This window comes from Chiloscyllium plagiosum, unplaced genomic scaffold (assembly GCF_037043375.1).
Source record: "Chiloscyllium plagiosum isolate Xiang-an unplaced genomic scaffold, Cpla_swu_hap1 HiC_scaffold_2, whole genome shotgun sequence".
Classification (NCBI taxonomy): domain Eukaryota; kingdom Metazoa; phylum Chordata; class Chondrichthyes; order Orectolobiformes; family Hemiscylliidae; genus Chiloscyllium; species Chiloscyllium plagiosum.
In genome coordinates this window covers 83,008,448-83,031,797 of record NW_028270140.1, presented here as the reverse complement: position 1 = coordinate 83,031,797, position 23,350 = coordinate 83,008,448, and the positions used below count along the sequence as shown (strand labels likewise).

Sequence of the window (23,350 nt, the reverse complement as noted above, 5' to 3'; positions counted from 1 at the left end):
CACCTACGCCTGTCCGAAAAAAAGACCCTGAGCTTCCAATTGCCTGCCACTTCTACACACCACTTTGTTCCCTGAGCAACACCTCCATCTCAGGATTGCTGCAGTACTCCAGCGAAGCACAGAACAAGCTGGAAAAACAGCACATCATTTTTCATTTGGGAACTTTACTCAATAGAGTTCAATAATTTTAAGGATTGTGGCATCTTGTCCCATGTCCTTACCCTAATCCCCAAACAGCAATCCTGGTTATCACATGGTCTGCAATTACACACAACCCTTTGGATAGCCACTAATCATCACCATTCGTTCTCCTAGGCTGACCATTATTCACTCCTTTGTCTATCTGTCTATCCAACTGTCCTTCTCGCTCTTTGGGCTCTATCTCCACCTTTCATTTACTCCTTACCCACAACTTATTTTCTGCACAAAAATCAACTTTTTCCCTGAGTTACTATCAGTTCTGAGGAAAGGTCACTCGACCCAAAACGCTAACTCTGATTTCTCTCCACAGACACTGCCAGACCTACTAAGCTCTTCTAGCAATTTCTGTTTTTGTTTCAGTATCCAGGTGGTGTTGGCAATCTTGCCCTCACAAACAGTAAACCAATCAGAGACCAGCAGCTCTCCACTGTCAGGCTGTGTAGACACTGCTGTGAGTAAAGCTCCTGGACTTACTCAGTGGCTGTCTGCTGGTCTCAGAGGGACAGATAGGTGGAGTTCAATGATGGTCCCAGGGAGGAATGTAGGGTCAGAGGCAAGTGCAAGAGATTGGCTTTCAGAGAAAAAAAATTCCCTCTTCCCACTCCATAGTGAGTGAATAATTCCTCCTATGAGACCATAAGGTTTGCCTTGCAATCGTCAGGAACCACAAAAAAACCTACACAAGACTTGTTAAACCCCTGATCCATCATTACTTTCTGGTGGGCTTAAGGATAATTGGTATCAAGTGACTCATTGGTGAACCTGATTGCATCCTGCTGCCAGCAAGTGAGATTCCTGAATTGGGCCTCCTGCCCTCGACAGACTTCCCACACCAGAACCTGGACACAGTAACCCTGAGGGTGAAGAGTTATGTGGAGAAGGCAGAAGAATGGGGTTGAGACACATATGGGCCAAAATCGAATATTGGAGTAGATGCAATGGGCTGAATGGCTTAATTCTGCTCTTATATCTTTAGTCTGATTAAACCTAACCCCTTTGCTGCCATCATACCCATTCCAATGGACACAATTCAGTTCTGCTCTATGGGCCTGAAGACCATTCCAAGCTTCTTCTGAATCATTCATACAACTATCTTATACTTGTACAGCAGCAAACACTCCAACCCTTTTTATGGAAACCTAAGTAATTTTTGAAGAACTTACAACAATGGAGACATTAAAACATGGTCTCGACCCATTTGTGTCTCCTTCCAGTCAGACAGAGGAAGATGGAGGAAAGTATGCTCCTTTATCTCACAGTCTGCATTGAATTCATGTACAGTTCTGAAAACTGAAAAAAAAAATTATCAAACATATTCTTCTCTCCATGGCATGTGAAAACAAAACAAAAATGTTCTTTGGCATGGTATATGGAAAGTGATTCAGTTCAAGCTACATAGGAATAGGAGTAGGCCATTTAATCCCTCAGGCCTGCTCTGCCATTCAGCAAGATCATAGCTGATCTATGACCTAACTCCATATGTCTGCCTCGGGCCCATGTCCCTTGATAACATTGCTTGATAAAAATTTGTCGATCTCCGATTTAAGTTTAACAATTTGTTATGGGTCACACCAAACCCTCACAAAATAGTTAAAAGATAGTCTAGACACTGACTTTTTATTATTTTCAAGGTCAATGTAAGGTGTTCGATTCCAGATGCAATTTGATTAGTCAAACTACTGGATTTAAAGCAAAACACACTTTATTCATCCACTGGAGTTAAAATACAACAAAAGAAAGCAGGAATTGGAATAACAACTCTGCTGGAAAATTATACAGATAATAGATACAGTAACTATTCCTAATTAATTGTTCCAATATAGCAGCATCCCATTAACACACCCTTGGCAAAAGGCAAATCCAGAAAACAGATCGTCTCACTTGTAACTGCAATAGCAGGAAAAGATCTGTCAGCTTTTACCTCTCTGTTACAGTGTATACTGCACCTCTGTTTGTGACATTTTAAAGATCTATGCACCCAAATCCCTGAATTTTGTTGGACATCCATTGTATTTACCTTTGAACCTTCTAAAAAAAACCTAATCTATCTTTTTTTCAGTTTGGTTTTATTAATATTCACCTGCCACAATTTTGCCTATTCACCTAAGCTACAAAATCCTCTTGTAATTTTATGCAGTCATTAACACTGTCTACAATGTTGCCCAATGTTGTGTCATCAGCAAATTTGGATGTTTGATTTTTTTTTACCATTGTCCAAGTCATTAGTGAATAATGAGACCCAACACAGATTCCTGTGGGACACCGCCCTGCCAATTTGAATACTTATCTATTACTCTAACTCTGTTTCCGGCCATTCAACCCACTTTCCAATTCATAGAATCATAGAATCCCTACAGTGTGGGAACAGGCAATTTGGCCCAATAGGTCCACACTGACCCTCTGATGAATAACCTATGCAGACCCATTCCCCAAACCTATTACTCTCCATTTACCCCTGACTAATGCACCTAACCCACACATCTCTGAACACTATGGGCAAATTAGCATGGCCAACTCAACCAACCTACAAGTCTTTGGATTGTGGGAGGAAATCAGAGCACCTGGAGGAAACCCAGACAGACATGGGGAGAATGTGCAAACTCCATGCAGACAGTCACCCAAGGACTTGAGTCCCTTGATAGTGTTGGGAAATAGGTTGAAACTTTGTTTTGCTGTTTATGTTAAGATCTTTCTAAACTGTTATCTTTATCTACATTTCTTGGTTTGTTTCTTTTGTGTAAGAAACATGTTCCATTGTTAAAGAACATCTGCAGCTTATGCGAATAAAATTGTGAAAAAAACACCTTGTTAACTAACTTATTAAAGAATTAAACATATTGTCCACCAAACTGGATTTAATTCTGGATCTCTGATTTGTCCAGTAATATCATCAGTTGGGATCATAACAAAGTGGAGGTTTTTGGTTGGATTCATGTTCATGGAATTTAAGAGACATCTTTGTCTATTTCAAAGAAACAGGCACAGGTTGGTATTGGGCATAAAGCTGGAATATTGTGCTGAAGCTTATTCAATCTCAACTCTACTCAGTGCAACTCTTGTGAAAAATCATAGAAACAAGGTTTTTTGCCATTTTCTTTGTTAATTTCTCATCGGTAGATGGAAAAAAGTTGCAACTGGGGGAAAAGTACTGAGTATTTTTGAGTTCCAATTTGTACAGGACGGCAGCATACTATATGACAGCTGTGTTGGATAATTCAAATTTAGAGCATGGGGACAAGGCATGTGATGGAGTTTGCACGTTCTCCCCCTGTCTGCGTGGGTTTCCTCCGGGTGCTCCGGATGCTCTTTTTTGCAAATAAATAAAACCTGTGGACAGGGCCTTAAAAGGTCTCACAATTAAGAACAACTGGTTTATCACTGCTTCTGGGTAAGTAGCTGATCTGACCCTTGCAGAATACCTTGAAATCAGAATTGTGGCTTCAAAGCTGCAAAAAGGCTACAGTGTTGAGTTGTGCACCCACTGATCCCTGATCCCATGCCATGCCAAATTTAACCACCCCTTTGTTCGTTATAAGTTTGTTAATTATATATCAAAACCATTTATTCTGCATTCAGTCCAGGTACAAAATGTTTTACCGGTAAAAGTTTAGATTCACTTGGCATACTTATAAATTTCGATACTTAAGTTATCAACGTAGTTTTAAATTGTGATACTATGTTTTGTTCTGAACACATAGATTAGCCTGTTGGGTTCTTACTTATGTTAAAAAATGCAGTTCAAACCATGAAACAATGTATTGCCTTACAAAAGGTGAGATTCTCCCATTTGGTAAAGCAGGACTCCCAGCACGTTACATTAAAAGATGAGAAGAAAGTAGAGCACCAAGTTGTTACAACAGGGACACTCACAGAAGGTTTCAAAGAATGGAAGAATACTACATTGAGATACTTTATCGGAACTAATTCAACCTGAACAGCCAATATCTGTTACAATTCTGGATCATTTTAAAGAGACCATTTCCCTCTCCCGCTTTCTTGGATCTTCAAGAGCAGCTGGAACATCTGAACTTCTCATCTCTCAACTTTTTATTTCCAAATGTACCCTGTTCTTAGTTGAATTCTTCTCCAGTTGGTTTCTTGTGGGCTAATCCCCTCTACTATGAACAAAAGCCTGTGACATTTGTCCACAAGAGTAATGGATGACTGGCTATGACACCCACCCAAACATTTTAGTAATTCCAAGAGAAGTTAGAAAATAGCATTCAATAAACCTTATACTAATGGCATGCTAGATTTTAATATCTGATTCACAAATTTACTTCAGGTGAAGAAAAACTTGCTACCCTGAATGCTCTGGCCTATTCATGCTTCCTGACCTACAAATATATTTGATTCCAACTGCATTATGAAATGGTCCAACTAATAATATTATAACTACTGCCCAGTTGCCTTTCAGTTTCCTCTTTTTCCCTTCTACTACCAAATTATCATCACCAAGAATGCCGTCTTCCACAACATTCCATTTCCAACCCCATAAGGCAATAAGAGAAAGCTTAAGCATTGGAACGAAAAACAAAGATAATTTCTCTGAAAAGGCACTGATGCATTCCATAGCAATGTTGAACCAGGAACATGCTGATAATCGTTGATTCCAATATTGTTTTGACAGTCATAAGAGAATATGTAACTGCTTTTCTCACTCTATCATTAAAATACAACTTGTATATGCTTATCCAATATTTGGCTAGACAAATTCATTGAATGCTACTATGCCGAGCAAAAATCCAAAAATGATTGCAATTAGCAAAGCACCTAATGAATGGTTTTGTGGACCACCTAATGTCTTTTGACAGCAGAAATCCAAAAATGGGTGGAAAAATGGCAGGAACACTTATCTTAGAGTTCTAATTTCAGTTTAAAATTATAGTTTAAGGTCATTTGAACATTATTATTACCTCCAGAAACTGTTTTATCCGACACCCCATATATTATAGTGTTGTCATCATCCACTCAAATCTGTTGCTTTATACCTATATTTTAAAATATTTTCAGAAGAAAAACAATGAAACAAGTAAATATTGAAATTTGAAGAACTCAGAATCAATCTTGTCAATAGATTGAGGACTACTTTAGAAAATATTGAGGAAGATTCTGTTTTGTTCTTAATAAAGTCATCACTGTCATGGAAAGGAAGGTAAATTCACATTGATTATTTGTTTAAAAGCAGCATTTTAGAAATGAATAATCTTGCTTTTTCCAAAACATTTAGGGAGTACATAGGCTCACTATCTTCCCAATCAATCTAGACACTTCTCTGTTTAGCAAATCTCACTTGCTCCTGAGGATGCTATTTTAATAATTTATCTGATATCTATGCTAATATAAGTAGCCATGATGTGGAGGTGCCAGTGTTGGACTGGGGTGGTCTTGGCCAACCAGGCCTATCTCCAGTTGAGGTCTTTAAGTCAACATTAATGAGCACAGAAGGGTCATTTCCGCTCAGCCTCAATTTTGCCATTTCAATAAACCACTTTGCCATCATGCTAACATTTCTTCCCTAGGCCTATTGCATTGTTCCAATAAAGCACAATGCAGGTTCTAGGACCAACACCTCATTTTCCACTTAAGCACTTCACAGCTTTTCAGATTCAACATTGAAACCAATGACTTCAGAAATTGTCTGTGCATTATCTGTCTTCCATGTTTCTTACGTTCTCTCCATTTTGTCTTCCCACCCCTTACCCTTACCATCTTGCCTTGTTTGATATTATTCATTTACCTCTTAGTAGAGAGGACCCATTCTCTCCTTTTCACACCTTAATTTACACCAACTTTACATCTATTTTTCTCTTTCACCATCATGAATGACCCTTCTGTCTTTTGCACTGGACCTGTAGACCAGGGGTGGGGAACCTTTTCATGTTGGAAGGCCGCATTATATTAGTTGTAATCTAATAAGGCCGCATCCAAGAAACTTCAATTATATATTCTTCAAATTCACACTTTTTTAATTGTGGCGGTCAGTCTGTGAGGATTATTTCATTTAATTTTCTTTTACTCTTTGGTACTTTAAATACATTCATTTTAAATAAAAAAAGACAAAAAAAATTAATAAAAAATAAAAGATTGATTCTGCAAAATTTGGATTCATTCAAAAGGCCACACACAATGTCCTAGAAGGCTGCATGCGGCCTTAAGGCCACAGGTTCCCCACCCCTGCTCTAGACCATCTGCTCCTTTCCTCATGTTTTAGAAAATTAATATCAAGTTGATATTATGAAGTCCATTAGGAGCTAAAACCTTATCAATCAACAGCTTCATCAGTTTGCTTGGTACTGCTTTCTAAGTGATTATAAATTCATTATGTTCCCCTCTTCCTTCAATCTCCTGACATGTAGATATTACTGTTTTTGTATATTTTAAAATGAATACTGAAGCAAAATATTTATTTATGACATCCATCGTTTCTTTATTATCTATATTAAAGTCCCAATTCTCACTTCACTTACACTTGTCCATATTTGTAGGAACTCTTGCCATCTTTTCTTTTATTTCTAGCTAGCTTCATTTTATGTTCTAATTTATTTATCCTTATTAACTTTTTAATTCTCTACCACTCTTTGTATTCTAACAGTCATCTATAATCCCACTCAACTTTGTGCAAATACTTTTTATTTCCTTAAGATTATTCTTTTTAACAAATTTAATTAACCAATGAAGTACAGTATTCAAGTTTCATTAATATGACCATAGAGTACAAGAGCAGCGAGGTCACACTTAACATACAGGACATGAGTTAGAACTGCTGGAGTGTTGTGAATGGTTCTGGCAATCACACTTTAGGAAGAATATAAACATATTGGAGTGCAGATGAGGCTTAAAAGAATGGCCTAGGAGAAAGTGAGGACTGCAGATGCTGGAGATCAGAGCTGAAAACCCAACCACCAACACTTCAACTCCCCCTCCCACTCCACCAAGGACATGCAGGTCCTTGGACTCCTCCATCGCCAGACCATAGCAACACGACGGCTGGAGGAAGAGTGCCTCATCTTCTGCCTAGGAACCCTCCAACCACAAGGGATGAACTCAGATTTCTCCAGTTTCCTCATTTCCCCTCCCCCCACCTTGTCTCAGTCCCAACCCTCAAACTCAGCACCACCTTCCTAACCTGCAATCTTCTTCCTGACCTCTCCGCCCCCACCTTCATTCCGGCCTATCACCCTCACCTTAACCTCCTTCCACCTATCGCATTTCCAACGCCCCTCCCCAAGTCCCTCCTCCCTACCTTTTATCTTAGCCTGCTTGGCACACTTTCCTCATTCCTGAAGAAGGGCTCATGCCCGAAACGTCAATTCTCCTGCTCCTTGGATGCTGCCTGACCTGCTGCGCTTTTCCAGCAACACATTTTCAGCTCTTATAAGAATGGCTCCAGGAATGCGAAACTTCCAATTTATTAGATTGATTGGAGAAAATGGGACTATTTCCCTTTGACAGGAGAAGCCTGAGGAGAGAAATATACAAGGGAGCTGGGCAGAATAAATAACGAGAAACTGTTCCCACTGGTGAAAGGATCAAGTACCAGAAGATACAGTTTAAAGTGTTCTGCAAAGGAAGCAAATATGAGTCGAGAGAAATAAAGTTTTCATATGATTAAGGTCTAGAGTTCCAAGATTTTAACCAAGTGACATTGAAGTAACAGCAATATATTTCCAAGTCAGAATGATTAATGGCTTGGAAGGGAGCATGTAGGTGGTGGCATTCCCATGTAACTGCTCCCCTTGTCTTTCTAGATAGCAGTGGTTGTGGGTTTGGAATGTGCTGTCTCAGGAGCCTTTGTGAAATTCTGTGACGCATTTTATAGATGGTACACAATACTGTTACTTGTTATGGTGGTGGAGGGAGTGGATGTTTGTGGATGTGGTGCCAGTCAAGTGGGCTGTTTTGCTTTGATTATTGTAACTCTTCTTGATGTTGTTGGAGCTGCACTCATCTAGGAAAGTGAAGTGTATTCCATCACACTCCTGGCTTGTGCTTTGTAAATGGAGGACATGCTTTGGGAATGGGGAGGTAAGTTATTAGCTACAGTATTCCTAACCTCTCACCTGCTCTTATAGCCACAGTATTTATGCTGCTAGTCTGGTTTCTAGTCAATGTATCCCTCAGGCTGTTGATAGTTGGTGTATCAATGATGGTTAGCCCATTGAAAATCAAGGGGCTACGGTGAGTTTGTTTTATCATAAGTGGTAATTTCCTAACTTGAATATTATTTTCCCTTGTCAGGCCAAGCCTGAATATTGTTTGGGTCTAGCTGCATTTGGACACAGACTGCTTCAGTATCTTAGGCTTTCCAAATAGTACTAAACATTATGTAATTATAAGCATACATCCCCACTTCTGACCTTGTAATGGAGGAAGGGTCATTCATGAAACAACTGAAGATGGCTGAGTCTTGGATACTACTCTGAGGAACTTCTGCAGAGATGTTCTGTCACAATCTAACTGCAGCTTTAATGTCAAGGATATTGGGTCTCACCTCACTTCTGGAGTTCAGCTCTTTTGTCCAAGCTTAGATGATTATTTAAATAGGAGCAATGTGCAAGGTTATGGGGAAATGACAGGAGATTAGCATTAAGTCAAAATGCTCAGAGAATTAGTGCAGACATTGAAGTAACTCCACAAAGGCCAGTAAATGGTCACCAAATAACCCTGTATTTATATGGCAATGACCCAGCTAGCATAGAACTGGCTCGAGAGTGACCAGAACCCCCAACAGTCCTATTGTTGTCTATCAGCCAAGGCTCCTTGATTAGACCAGATTAACAGCCCCAAGCAGGAAACTTGTATTCAATGTGATCCACCTGGCTGACCTCATTCCAATCACTATAGAATGGACTGCTTCTGAACCATAATAATTCTGTAAAATTGATTAGAGCTCTATTTAATATTGAATTTACTTTCAGCTGGAGGAAATACCAACATGTTTTCAGAAAGGGAAGTGGCATCATAAACTTTCAGTTCCAGTTCACTACTAAACAGATCTTATCCATTGTCTATCAACTGTAGTAAGTATTATTTTGTATTTTTTTTTAATTGCGTAATTTTAATTTGCCAAAAACTCATTTTTAAACATTGTTTTACTTAAGTTTATTTCAGACCTGCTCCCATGAGAAAGGTTAAAGTGAGTTATGGGTGGCACAGTGGTTAGCACTACTGCCTCATAATGCCAGAAGCCTGGATTCGATTCCAGCCCGAGGTGACTGCGTGCAGTTTGCACATTCTCCCTGTGTCTGTGTGGGCTTCCTCCAAGTGCTCTTGTTTCCTCCCACAATCCAAAGATGTGCAGGTTAAATGACTTGACTGTGGTAAATTTCCCATAGTGTTCAGGGATATGCAGGTTAGGTGCATTAGTCAGGAGTAAATGTAGGGGAATGGGTCTGGATGGGTTACTCTTTAGAGGTTTGGTGTGGACTTATTGGGTCAAATTGCCTGTATTCACATTGAAGAAGTGTATGTCAGAGACTATCAGTAAAAACAGAAAATGCTCAGAGTACCTGCAACTTCTTTGCAATTTTTCTGAATCAATGATCACATCTTCAAGCATCAGATCCTCAATACTAGTACGACAAATAAGATGCAATGAAAAGACAACTGGAGCAGTGTAATTTACAAACAAATATAACTTGCAGCTATGTTTTGTCTTTCACAAATTTAGAATGTCCTAAAGTCCTTTAAAGCTAATTAAGTGAATTTTAAAGTAAAGTCACTCTTGTAAAATAGGGAAACACAGCAACCGATTTTCATATAGCAAGGTCCCACAAGGTAGGAGTCTAGGTAGTAATCAAGACAAGACTCAAGGTAAAATTTGGGAGAAGCATCTGCGGTGACACACTTTTGATGTGAAGTGACTGTTTTAAAGGAAGTATGGAATGAGCACTCTGGGTTCTCTCGACTCCATATTCAAGTAAACTTTCATTTACAAATTTCTGGCAGCCTGCCCTTTGTAGCTCTGCATCAGTGAAATTCCGACCAACCCAATCTTGCATGCAAGTGTACGGCCTTCTGATTCTTGATGTTTCACTTTAATGCTCATCATTTTGAAGGCATTGGAACTTGTTTAATATCTGGAAAAAATTGCAAGTTTAGTTTTCAGAAAACTCATAAAAGTTGGACAATATGTTACTTAATAAATTTAATGTCACGTGTAAGAAAACTGTCTTTCAGAAAATCCCATAACTGCACTGATTCCTATATATTTTATTTAAACTTGACGGTAGTGACTCTTTCCAAGATAAAAATAATTAATTAATTTGGTTCTGGTTTTCATTGTTTATACTTTTTCATCAAAACTTCTGTCTTAAGTGTGAACATTTGACTAAATTATAAGAATCTGATGTCTGTCTGCCAGTAGAATTTGAGTTTGCTTTATAAAAAGGTTATAAGAAGATTACATTATCACAGGGTTTTCACAGTCAACTGGCATAAGTGATATCAGTTAAAAATCACACAACACCAGGTTATAGTCCAACAAGTTTATTTAAAAACACTAACTTTTGTAGCGCTGCTCCTTCATCAGGTGATTGTGGAGTATAAGATCTTAAGACACAGAATTTAAAGCAAAAGATTACAGTGTCATGCAACTGAAATGATATATTGAACAAACCTAGATTGTTGTTAAGTCTTTCAACTTTTAGAATGGGTTACAGGTTTCAGTTCATTAATATGTAAATCCTAGAACTTCTTTTAAGTCACCTTCTCAAGATAACTTAAGGCTTCATAACAAAAGGTGACATCTCAACTCAGACAATGCATTAAATATGTGAGGTCTGTATCCCAATTTTGAGTCAGACTGGTTCTATTTCCAAAGTGGAATTTACACAATGTTACATTTATTAACTGCCTGCAGATTATGCAGAATAGAATGTATCTGCAAATATAATTTTGCAAATACAAATTCACCCCATAGACTCATATGTGTGTGCACATGGACATGCATGACAGAGAGAGAGAGTGTGTGTGAGTGCATGTGAGAAAGTGTGTGTTTGAAAGCTTGGTAAAGGGTGTGTGTGTGGGTGTGATGGAAGATAAGCCTGTGAAAAGGTGTGTGTGTGTGAGAAAGAGCATATGTGTGAGAGAGGGTCTGCGTGAGTGTCAGTATGTAAGAGTGTGTGTATGTGTGTGCTTGTGTGTGTTTGTATATAGTGCAATGGGGTCACCTGTAGTGTGACATGAACCCAAGATCCTGGTTGAGGCCATCCCCATGGATACCAAAGTTGGCTATCAGCCGCTGCTCAGCCACTTTGCATTGTTGCCTATCCCGAAGTCCGCCTTGGAGGATGGTCACCTGAAGATCCGATGCTGAATGTCCCTGACTGCTGAAGTGGTCCCCGATTAGGAGGGAACACCCCTGTCTGGTGAATGTTGCGTGATGTCCATTCATCTGTTGTCATAGCGTCTATGTGGTCTCGCCAATGTACCATGCCTCCATACCATGGACTGAACATGAAGAATTACAAGAAATTAATTCTTGTGACATAATATTTCAGGGTCTGTTGAGAACTACCTTCAGGGTTTATGGAAAATGCAAATCTTGAAACAAAATATTTTTGACTACACCAAGACTTTTTGATTATAAAAAATTATAATTGCTAATCACAATGTCAGGTAATTCAGTAACGCACAATTTCAGTGACACCTGGTATAATGGGGTCTATGTCTCAAAACTGTATTCTTTGTAAGACAGCATTAATATAAGATCCTTTTGAAAGTGCAATATCAGAATAATCAACAAACAACATGAAGGAAAACAATTTAAATGAACTAAGTTGCATTTCTTCTTGTCACGGAAACATGCATGTGCAGTTGGATGACTGAATACAACAGAATGACATGAACAAATTGATTGATATGTGTTGAAATTAGCAAACTTAAATTATTTTTTAACAGGGACGGGTGGGTACTGTTGATGCAACTATGAAACCACAAGGGCACTTTGAACGCAACAACAGGCCACCTTTGTGGAAAGGGAACCTCTCCACAGCAATGCTTGTGGCCACAAAGGAAGACTCTCAAAATAGTAGCTTCATGACGAGGTGATTGTGTAGCAGCACCAATAACTCTTGGCTGGCCACTGGGAATACCCTCCAGCTAAGGGGTGTAGGGGAAATGGCAGGGGTGAGGGGTGGGAAGGGGGGTTACCTGCCAGATCTCAGAGAGATCCTGGCAACATCAGCAACTGCAGACAAACAGGTAGTCACTGCCACATTGATCTGCATCGAGGTTGGAATGTATCAAGGGGATGACCCAATCCAATGGTTTATTTAAAATATTTTTCTCTTGGTTCTACTTCCAACTACACCTCTGTGAGGCTGATAAGATTCAAGGCTCCAGTTTTAAGATAGTTATGGTGCACTGTTGCACAGCTAAGTGGCTTACAATGTCACTTGATTGTGCTAAAAGTCACCTCAAGCTCAGATTACTCATTGAAGGAAGTTGTTCTTATTTTAAATTGAATTAAAATTATCCCATTGCCACAGTGGATTTGAACTCACATTTTATGAATTATTAATCCAGTGGAAATAGCAGTAATCCAGTTTACATTGATGCAGTATAGCTATCACAATGCTCCATATAATGAACCATTATTTCATGTTACCTGATGATATTTTGGCAATACACCCCTCAGCTGGAGAGTCAGAGTTGATAAAGTGTGGCACTGGAAAAAGCACAGCGAGTCAGGCAGCATCCGAGGAACAAAAGAGTCGATTTTTCAGGCAGGACCCTTCTTCAGGACTGGGGATTGGGAATGGGGGCTGAGAGATAAGCAGGGGAAGGAAGAATAGGGCTAGGGGAAAGCTAGGTATGATGGTGATAGTTGGGCAAAGGTAGGAGATGATGGTGATAGGTCGGTGGGAAGTGAGGAGTGGATAGGTGGGAAGGAAGATGGACAGGTAGGTCATGTCAAGAGGACGGATCTGAGTCAGAACATTCAACCTGGGATGAGGTGGGGGGAGGGGAGATTTGGAAATTGGTGAATTCAGTGTTCATGCCTTATGGTTATAGGCTCCCAAGACAGAAGATAAGGTGTTCCTCCTCTGGTTTGTGGATGACGTTCTGTAGGGGGTGAACAAGGCCCAAAATGGATATGTCCTCAGAGTGAGAGGGGGAGTTGAAGTGGATAGCGACAGGAAGGCTGGGTTGGTTGGTGTGTATGGACCAGAGATATTCCCTGAACCATTGTGTGAGCTTGTGCTCAGTCTCTCTGATGTAGAAGGGACCTCATCTAGAGCACTAGATGCAATAAATGAGTTGAAGGATGTACAAATAAATCTCTGCTGGATTTGGAATGACCCTCTGGGGCCTTGGGTAGTGGTTGGGGGGGGGGGGGGGGAAGGGGAGCAGGTTTTCCACCTCTTACACTGGTAGGGGAAGGAGCCAGGTGTGAAAGGGATGTTACTGGGGAGAGTGAACCTAACGAGGGAGTCGCAGAGGGAACAGTCCCTACAGAGTACAGATAGGGGTGGGGAGGGAAATATATTTTTGGTTGTGGGGTCTGACTGTAGATAGTGAAAGGATGATGCAGTGGATTTGGGGATTGGGGGAGTGGAATGTGAGGATCGGGGGATTCTATTCTTGTTGGAGTTAGGGGATGGTGTTTGAGGGCAGAGGTGCGAGAAATGGAATAGACGCAGTTGAGGGCACTGATGATGGAAATAGAGGAGATTCCATCAACATTCCACTCCACCAACCTCCAAATCCAGTGCATCATTCCCCATTACTTCCATCACCAACAGTCAGACCGACCCCAAAAATATGTTTCCCTCCCCATCCCTATCTGCGTTCCGTGTTTATAACTGTATTTTTGATTGTGGGCTGAAACAGGAAAGGATTGGTTTAAAAGCTAAGGACATTTGAAGGATTGTTATATTTTACTTAAAAGCAAGTTAAATGCTGTTTAACAACAGTGGGGTAAGTTTAGTTACGGATGAGCTTCAGCTGGCAGCAGGAAGCTGATTGGTCTGTTATTTGGTGATCAATTTGGCTAGTGACGCAACAGGTCCACAGCATGCCATTTCCTTAGACTTACACTCATCTCTGGAACATCTGAATAATAAGGAGACATACGTCAGGCTTCTACTTATTGACTACAGCTCCCCTTTCGACACTATAATCCCAACAAAACTAATCTCCAAACTCTGAGACCAGGGTCTCTACTTGAATCTCTTCAACTGAATCCTTGATTTCCTGACCCACAGATCACAATCAGCACCTTCTCCATGACAATCCTCAACACCAGCACCCTACCAGGATACCAGCCTACCAGCCCCCTACTGTACTCCGTGTTCACTCAGAACTATTTGGTCAAATTTCATCCAAACCCCATCTACAAGTTCGCTGACAACACCACCATTGTAGGCCAGATATCAAACAATGACAAGACTGAATACAGGAAAGAGATAGAGTGCTTGGTGGTGTGGTGCAAAGATAACAATCTGACTCTCTCTCAATGACAGCAAAACTAAAGAGCTGATCATCAAATCCATGAAATAAGTATGAGGGCATGCCCTTATCTACATCAATGGAGCTGAGGTAGAGTTGGTCGAGAGCATCAAGTCCCTAGGAGTGACGATTACCACCAATTTGTCCTGGATCACCCACATTGATGTAACAGTCAAGAAAGCACAATAACACCTCTGCTTTAGGAAACTAAGGAAAGTTGACATGCCTGTAACTCACCAACTTTTACAGATGCACTGTTGAAAGCATTCTATCTGGATGCATCATGACTTGGTACAGCAACTGCTCTGCCTAGGACTGCAAGAAAATAAAGTCGTGAACACAGCTCAGTTCATCATGCAAGCCAATCTTTCATCCATTGACTCCATCTACACTTCTTGTTGCCATGGAAAGTCGGCTAACATCATCAAAGACCCCTCCCACCCCATTTATAATCTCTTCTGACCTCTTCCATCAGGGAGAAGATACAAAAACTTAAACACACATATCAACAGGTTCAAGAACAGCTTCTTCCCTGCTGTTATCAGACTTCTGATTGGACCTCTCTAATTTCAAACCTAATGTTGATCCTGCTTTTCTCTGCACATTCTTTGCAACAATAACTTTGTGTTCCTTGCTCTGTTCAAACACCCGATGATCTCTATGTCTTTGCATGTTATGATCTGCTATATTGCATGCAAAACAAAACTTTTCACTGAATTTAGGTGACAATAATAAACCAAATCAAAAGGTCATGTATCGATGTCAAAGGCTTTCTATCTACCAGAATCTATGTGATTGCCTCCCAGTGAACTAAATTGTTTCTGGGTATGAATGCTTGAGAAGAATCCATAGAATCTCTAAAGGAAAATGAGCTTATTCCTTTTCTATAAGGTTAAAAACCATCTCAAGCCTGAAGAAAGCCAATTTGTTTCCATTCAACTGTTGCTATAGGCTGTTTTTTTTTGGAACGAGTAAATCAGAGACCTTCTGTGAATCTGCTGCAGAGGGTGGAAGTGAGGACTGCAGATGCTGGAGATTAGAGTCAAGAGTGTGATGCTGGAAAAGCACAGCAGGTCAGGCAGCAACTTTGACTCTTCTGCTCCTTGGATGCTGCCTGACCTGCTGTGCTTTTCCTGCACCACACTCTCGACTATATCTGCTGCAAGCTAGTGCAAGTGCTAAAGAAGGAAAATCAAGGAGTAGCACATCCTGACAAGTAACCCAGTAGACAGAGACCATTGAACTGTCTTCCCAGTGTTTTCCTCTGCCCATAATATCCATGTGTTTCTTTTATCCTGTCTGTGTTTGTCTGTGTGTGTATGTAGGGGGAGTACATGAAAAGAAAAAGAATTTACGAGTCAAGTTAAATGCTTACTGTTAATAATTATTTACTTTTAGTTCTCAAAGAGTCATTCTAAGTACAGAAACCTGTTCCATGCTTTCTGCCAAACTGGGTTTAAGAGACAGGTAAGTTGAGGGATATGGCTTACATTTTAAAATCTTTAAATTATTGTGATAACTCCAGTAATAGTAGGGTTTCTTTTCCAGCATGCTACCCCATGAGGAGTAAGGGTAGGACTATTGAAAACCTAACCTAACTACTGAGTAACTATTCAACTCACACCCCAAACTATCACCATCCCCAAAAATTACATATCCCTTGACTTCTTATACTCCCACAGACCCTGAACCAACATCCGCTTCACCACCCATGACCAACACCTTCTGTCCACTACTCCTGTGTCCCAATAATCCCATTTATCTGGAATCCAACACTGGGATCCAACATCTTGCCCTCACTGATGCTAGACCTGATTGGAATCTACTGTCTGAAATGCAAATTTCTTTGTTAATGTAATAAGCAAGCAGAGTATGATTGTTTCTCTTTGGGAAATCCAGCCCCAAGTCCGGACCCTGATTTAATCTCTTGACGAGCTCCAAACTTGTGTTTTTCAGACCTTTACAAAGAGTACTAATATGTGATTTTTAGTTAATGTGAACTAAAAGTGTAGCATGTACTTTAGAACATTGTCATGATACTTGTTGTTTTACAAAGTTTCATACTCACAAACTTCCACATATAAAGTCTGACATTAGCAATACACCACACCGCAGAAAAGTTGTTCTTCATAAAGTGAAAAATAGCTGAATATAAGTATAAAGCTAAAGGTTTCAACATTCTTCTGCCATCCTGTTCAGGAAATGGGAATGATTTTAGCAGACATGGCAGAAAAACAGGAAGCTTTAATGCCAGATAAGGCTCTCAAAACTGCTTACATGACCAATGTTAGAAATGTGCATTGTAAATATTGAATCAGCAGAAAATTAGCATTACTTCAAAAACTACCCTTAATGGACTTGAAAAAAGTGACCAACAGAATTGGTTTTCATTCTTTTTTTTTGCATGTTTATCATATTTCATACTATAATGCTAACAATGCAGCCTGTGGTACTGTAGCATCAGGCAGAGGATAAGGGCAGGATTCTCAATTTTGGGTCAGTATGCTGATATCAGCATCAAATGTAGGTCATGTCAGCAACAGTAATCCAAATGTGTATAAGGAGGCTGTCCAGCACTGAAGGCTGCAGGGAGACCATCTTCCACCTTGTGGCACCATCTCATAACTTTTCATCCATTCCTAAGGTTACCTCCATCTCAGCTGTTGGATGGGATGGGATGGGATGTGATTTGGGGAGGAAGCTCCAAGTGATTTTGGCACTCTCACCCTCCGGTCTACTGCTGACGGACTACCTCCAGGCATCTGTCACTGTCCTGATCCTGCATTGGGCCAGCAGTCTGCCTTGAAAATTCCATTCAACCTCTGATTAATGCCTGTAATTGGCCTTTTAACTGATTTAACAAGCCAGTCTCTGCCTGTGGGTAGGTACACGTTTACAGGCCTCTGAGAAAATCAGCAAGAGTCAATGCTAAGGTGTGGAGTCGGCCAATCAGCCAGTGCCAGGAAATCTGTACTCTCTTGGTTCCAGCTTCCAAACAGAGTAAAATTTCTGCTCTAGCAGCAGCTCTGGGTATTTCTGTCTGAATGCAAAACAAAATAGAGCAGGTGTGCTTCGGGTGCCAGGAACCTCTGCATCAGCTGTGCAAGAAGCTAAACAAAGGCTACATTTGCAATGTAATGTGGGTGCTGAACATGCATCACATTCGCTCCCAACAGGGAAGAGGATTAAAAGTAGTTGACTTTTCCCTTCCCTCTCCTTCTGCGATACCAGCATCTAAATCTGCCTGGTCTTCCACATGGTATCTGCCTCTATCAACCCATGTGTAAAGTACAAATTTGTAGGATGAGGTCCTTAAGTGGTTATAAATTCACAACTTAAAGGCTGGCTTAGGGGTAGATAAAATTTCCTGTCTGTCCCCTGGCATTGACAGATGGAAAGGCCACTTGCTGGATTTTGATATAGCCCCCTGAATTCAAACTGGGGAATGGTAAAGTCCAGCAGATTGTTAGTCAAACTCTTAAGTGCCCAAAGCAGTTACACAGCTGTGCGATAAGATGTTTTACACTTGGGGCTTCAGCACAAGCCAATGGGCACAACGTGAATCAAGTACTATGAACCTCAACATCACGTCATTTGAATTGCTGCTGCCAGGGCACAGCTGAAGAGTATATTACTAACTTTAGTATGCTGTATTTTTTTTTTAAACGAGAGACAAAATGGCATTTGAAATGACAAAACTTGTTCTAAAACAGCTCTCTGTTCTGGAACCAATTAAAGATACTTAATCATTTAATAGCCTTTTTATTATCAATCAAAATGTAAACTCAGCCTAAACTGCTGTTGTAGCATTTTAAACTCTGCAAAACATTCATAATGATCTTAGCAAGAAAACACCACAAGTGAAATGTCAACAAAGAACATTGGAATTTCAGGAATAGATGTTAATTTTTTTTCAATATTTCACCAGAATAACCCATCAATCAGAGTTTTCTTTTACTCTAGCTGGCAGATTCAACTCTCTTTCAATGCTTAAAGAACTGGGCTTTAAAAGAATTCAGATTATCACACTTCAACAGACCATGTCTTCCCCAGAAAGGCATTTATCTCCACTCCATTAATATGTGACTCACTCTCTTTGTGTTAAACCCAACATTAATTTCAAATGACCTGGCTGAAAATGGGTTTTCTTCCAGGGTGATTCATGATCCTTCTGCATCCAGGAGCCACTTGTTTGGAATTGGCACCAATCCCTGAAAGTCCAACCTTTTATTTTAAATTGTGGTTTGGTAATTTAGTCAAGATTGAAGGAATTGCTGTTGGAGGAACCTTCAGAGGGAGAATTGGAAAACTCTGAGATCAGACAATAAAGGAAAAGCCACCATAATCCAACCAGACTACAAGGGTGCTCCCTCATTAGAGGCAGATAACTGCTGGTGGTTTAACCTGAGGGTCAACATGCCTCAGGTGAGGGGAAGATTGAGAAGGAAAATCCTTCAAGTTGACCTCATTTGTGGGGTGTGCAAAGGTCACAGGTTTTGAAGGGAAATCATGAAGGTCAGGGTATTAATATATTATTTTTCTCAGCAGTTGGAGATGCTGTTGGCTGATGTACCACCCATTCTTCTAGTCTTACAAACCCTGCTGTTGTTGTTATTGGCTTTTCCTCAATTCAAGTATGACATCTACTGATGGTACTAAGCATCTGTCATGGGTCTTGTTATGGCCGAGGGTGGGATGAATGCACTAACTTTCTCTCGTCCCACTACTCCATCAAACACAGTACAAACATGGTTGTTTTACTTTGTACCTGATTATGGCCCATCATATGCTTTTCTATATTGATTTAGAATGATACATCAACTGGGTTTCATTAATAAGCACAAAATTGTTGATTTATTATTAAACATTAAACTAAAGGATTTATGAATTTATAAATGTGTAAGGTGACAACATAAATGTTTACCCATCTAACTAAATTCACATGCAGAGTAAAAGGCAAAAGAAAACAGACTCTTGACTGCAGATATTCACTTTTGGAGGAAAAAAAAACACTTTTGGCCAATAAGTTGTAGTTCCCAAAATAAAAAAAAGACGATATAATTTGAGATGTTCATCTGGCTACTGCTCTGATTTTCCACCATGTAGGCAGGTGCCACTAAACATTGGCAGTTGTTTTTGGGATTTTGCAAATGATGCTTGAAACAGAATGGCAGCTTTTGTCTGGTGGTTTTCAAGGACGTTGGTTAGGCCACTGTTGGAATATTGCGTGCAGTTCTGGTCTCCTTCCTATCAGAAGAATGTTGTGAAACTTGAAAGGGTTCAGAAAAGATTTACAAGGATGTTGCCAGGGTTGGAGGATTTGAGCTATTGGGAGAGGCTGAATAGCTGGGGCTGTTTTCCTTGGAGGCTGAGGGGTGACCTGATAGAGTTATATAAAATCATGAGAGGCATGGATAGGGTAAATAGACACGGTCTTTATGCTGGGGTGGGGAAGTCCAAAACTAGAGGGCATAGTTTAGGATGAGACCTGGCCCTTCCACAGATCTTTTGGGCTCTAAATTGTGGAACTCCTTCTCCAAGAGACTTTGACTCTCCCGTTCATTCTCCTTTAACACTGTTAATGTTTTTATTTTTGACCAAGCTTTTTCCCACCACCTAATATTCCACCTCTATCTCTCTGCTGCATGCGTAATGTAGAAGTCTAGAAATCAGCAAGTCATCCCAAAAATTGATACCTTTGTCAACAGGCCCATTTTTTTCTAATATTTCTAATATTCTAATATTCCTAATATAGACAATTAGGATGTTGGGACTGGCAGTAGCAATATGAGAGAGGACTAGCTTGACCAAAATAAGTAATTTCATAGGTGATCCAGGAATGACTGTTCACAGTCATGTCAATTTTAATGGTCGCATTATATGATTTTGTGAGGAATTCCTACTGGCTTACTAATTGATTATCTATGATTGTTCTACTATTACAGATATTATTTGAAGAAAATAATATTATAAGATGATTTGTGTATCCATGACTGGTTAATTTTCTGAAGCTGATGAGATGCCACTACTTACTTACTTCTTTTTTCACCAGGGCTGCATGTGCCTTGCTTTCCCTGCCTCCCTATTTCTTTTCCCACCATCCACCTAAGGGGCAACTTTTTCATGCAGAGGGTGGTACATGTATTGAATGAGCTGCCAGAGGAAGTGGTGGAGGCTGGTACAATTGCAACATTTAAGAGGCATTTGGATGGGTATATGAATAGGAAGGGTTTGGAGGGATATGGGCCAGGTGCTGGCAGGTGGGACTAGATTGGGTTGGGATATCTGGTCGGCATGGACGGGTTCGACCGAAAGGTCTGTTTCCATGCTGTACATCTCTATGACTCTATGACTCTGTGATATAAACCTGGACAAGATGGCAGCAGATTAGTACGCTTCAGTCAGAGCTCCCCTGTTCACCTGTTCTTTCTTTCTTTTTCCTTTTCTTTCTTTTTTCCTCTTTATAGCATTTTTCTTTCCCCACCCATGTAGCCCCCAACTTTTGACTGACCTGCCTGTAGAGTGGAGTCGAGGGACACGGGTTGCAGTCGGAGCCTGAGCAGGAGCTGAGCGAGGGGACCAAGTCCCACAACGCCAGTGAAGTGAGCACCGGTCAAGTCCAGCAGTGGCAGCGGAGCAAGCAAGGGCTGGGTCCCACATAAGAGTGAGAACAGGCCAAGTCCCAAGGTACAGTGAGCATGGGCCGAGCCCCAAAGTAGAGCAAGCATGGGCCAAGTCACACAGTAGAGGAGCATGTGCCGAGTCCAGCAATAGAGTGAGCACGGGTCAAGTCCCACAGTAGAGCAAGCCACTGTTGGAATATTGCGTGCAATTCTGGTCTCCTTCCTATCGGAAAGATGTTGTGAAACTTGAAAGGGTTCAGAAAAGATTTACAAGGATGTTGCCAGGGTTGGAGGATTTGAGCTATAGGGAGAGGCTGAACAGGCTGGGGCTGTTTTCCCTGGAGCTTCGGAGGCTGAGGGGTGACCTTATAGAGGTTTACAAATTTATGAGGGGCATGGACAGGATAAATAGGCAAAGTCTTTTCCCTGGGGTCAGGGAGTCCAGAACTAGAGGGCATAGGTTTAGGGTGAGAAGGAAAAGATATAAAAGAGACCTAAGGGGCAACTTTTTCACGCAGAGGGTGGTACGTGTATGGAATGAGCTGCCAGAGGTTGTGGTGGAGGCTGGTACAATTGCAATATTTAAGAGGCATTTGGATGGGTATATGAAGAGGAAGGGTTTGGAGGGATATGGGTTGGGTGCTGGCAGGTGGGACTAGATTGGATTAGGATATCTGGTCGGCATGGACGGGTTGGACCGAAGGGTCTGTTTCCATGCTGTACATCTCTATGACTCTATGACTAGAGCAAGCACAGTCCAAGTCCCACAGTAGAACGAGCACAGGCCAAGTCCCACAGCAGAGCGAGCACGAGCTGAGTCCCACAGGAGAGCAAGCACCAGGTGAGCCCCACAGTAGTATGTGCACAAGCCAAGTCCCACAGTAGAGCGAGCACGGGCCAAGTCCAGCAACAGAGTGAGCACGGGCCGATCCCAGCAATAAAGCAGGCTCTGACCGAGTCCAGCAACAGAGTGAGCATGGGCCAAGTCCAACAACAGAGCGAGCACGGGCTGATTCCAGCAATAGAGCAGGCTCTGGCCGAGTCCAACAACAGAGCGAGCACGGGCCAAGTCCAGCAACAGAGTGAGCACGGGCCGATTCCAGCAATAGAGCAGGTTCTGGCCTAGTCCAGCAACAGCGCGAGCACGGGCCGAGTCCAGCAATAGACTGATCACGGGGCTGAGTCCAACAGGAGAGCAGGCATGGGCCGAGTCCAGCAACAGAGCGAGCACGGGCCAAGTCCTGCAGTAGAACAAGCATGGGCCAAGTCCAGCAGTAGAGCGAGCACGGGCCAAGTCCAGCAGTAGAGCGAGCACGGGCCGAGTCCAGCAGTAGAGCGAGCACGGGCCAAGTCCAGCAGTAGAGCGAGCAGGGGTCAGGCCCAGCAGTAATCATTCTGGACTTTTTAAACTGCTTCCATGCTAACGTATTTTTTTCACTCTGTAGCAACAATTAAAGCATCTGTACCCGGGGGGTCTGTACCTAAGATGGCAATGAGAGGCAACATTAAAAACTTTTCACTGCTCTCATTTGAGTGCATGTGACAATAAAGGATATTCTAGTCTATTCTAGAAATGTTTGAAGATGTCCATGACCAAAATACAGCTCATCTCATCATAGAATATTTCAGTCCTCCCAACATTACTGGTTAACCTGCCTCTCAGAAGTCAGACAAATAGATATGTCTCAACCTATGAAGCAACAAGATAGTGAAAACAAATGTTAAACTGTAATGGATAATTAACATGTATTTGATTATTCAATTTTAAAGAATATATTTTTGATAAGTCTGCAGTGAATTATCCAGCATATTTTATGCTAGAGCAGGGAGTGTTGGTTAAATGCTTCAATTATATTTATGTCCTAAAATTGATATAGGTTAAAGTACATTGTTCAGGAAGATTAATTTCTATATGTGTAATATTTTAAATAAATACAAATCCTTATTTTTGGATACATCAGAAGTGGGATTTTAAAGTTTCCAAGATAAGGTCAGAAGTGGGGATGTTTGGTGATGATTGCACAACGTTCAGCACCATTCACTCCCCAGACACTGAAGTATTTTGTGTC

The 23,350-nt window shown here is 41.0% G+C and overlaps 1 long non-coding RNA gene across 1 annotated transcript; it reads right to left on the bottom strand.

Annotated features, from left to right (window-relative positions):
- Window positions 1-10,705: 10,705 nt before the first annotated feature.
- LOC148151929 (uncharacterized) lies at window positions 10,706-16,832 on the bottom strand. Its single transcript, XR_015759128.1, has 3 exons — window positions 16,727-16,832; window positions 14,896-14,973; window positions 10,706-11,655 (listed from the first exon to the last, which is right to left on the bottom strand). It is a non-coding gene; the product is annotated as an uncharacterized LOC148151929 (long non-coding RNA).
- Between the last annotated feature and the right edge of the window lie 6,518 nt (window positions 16,833-23,350).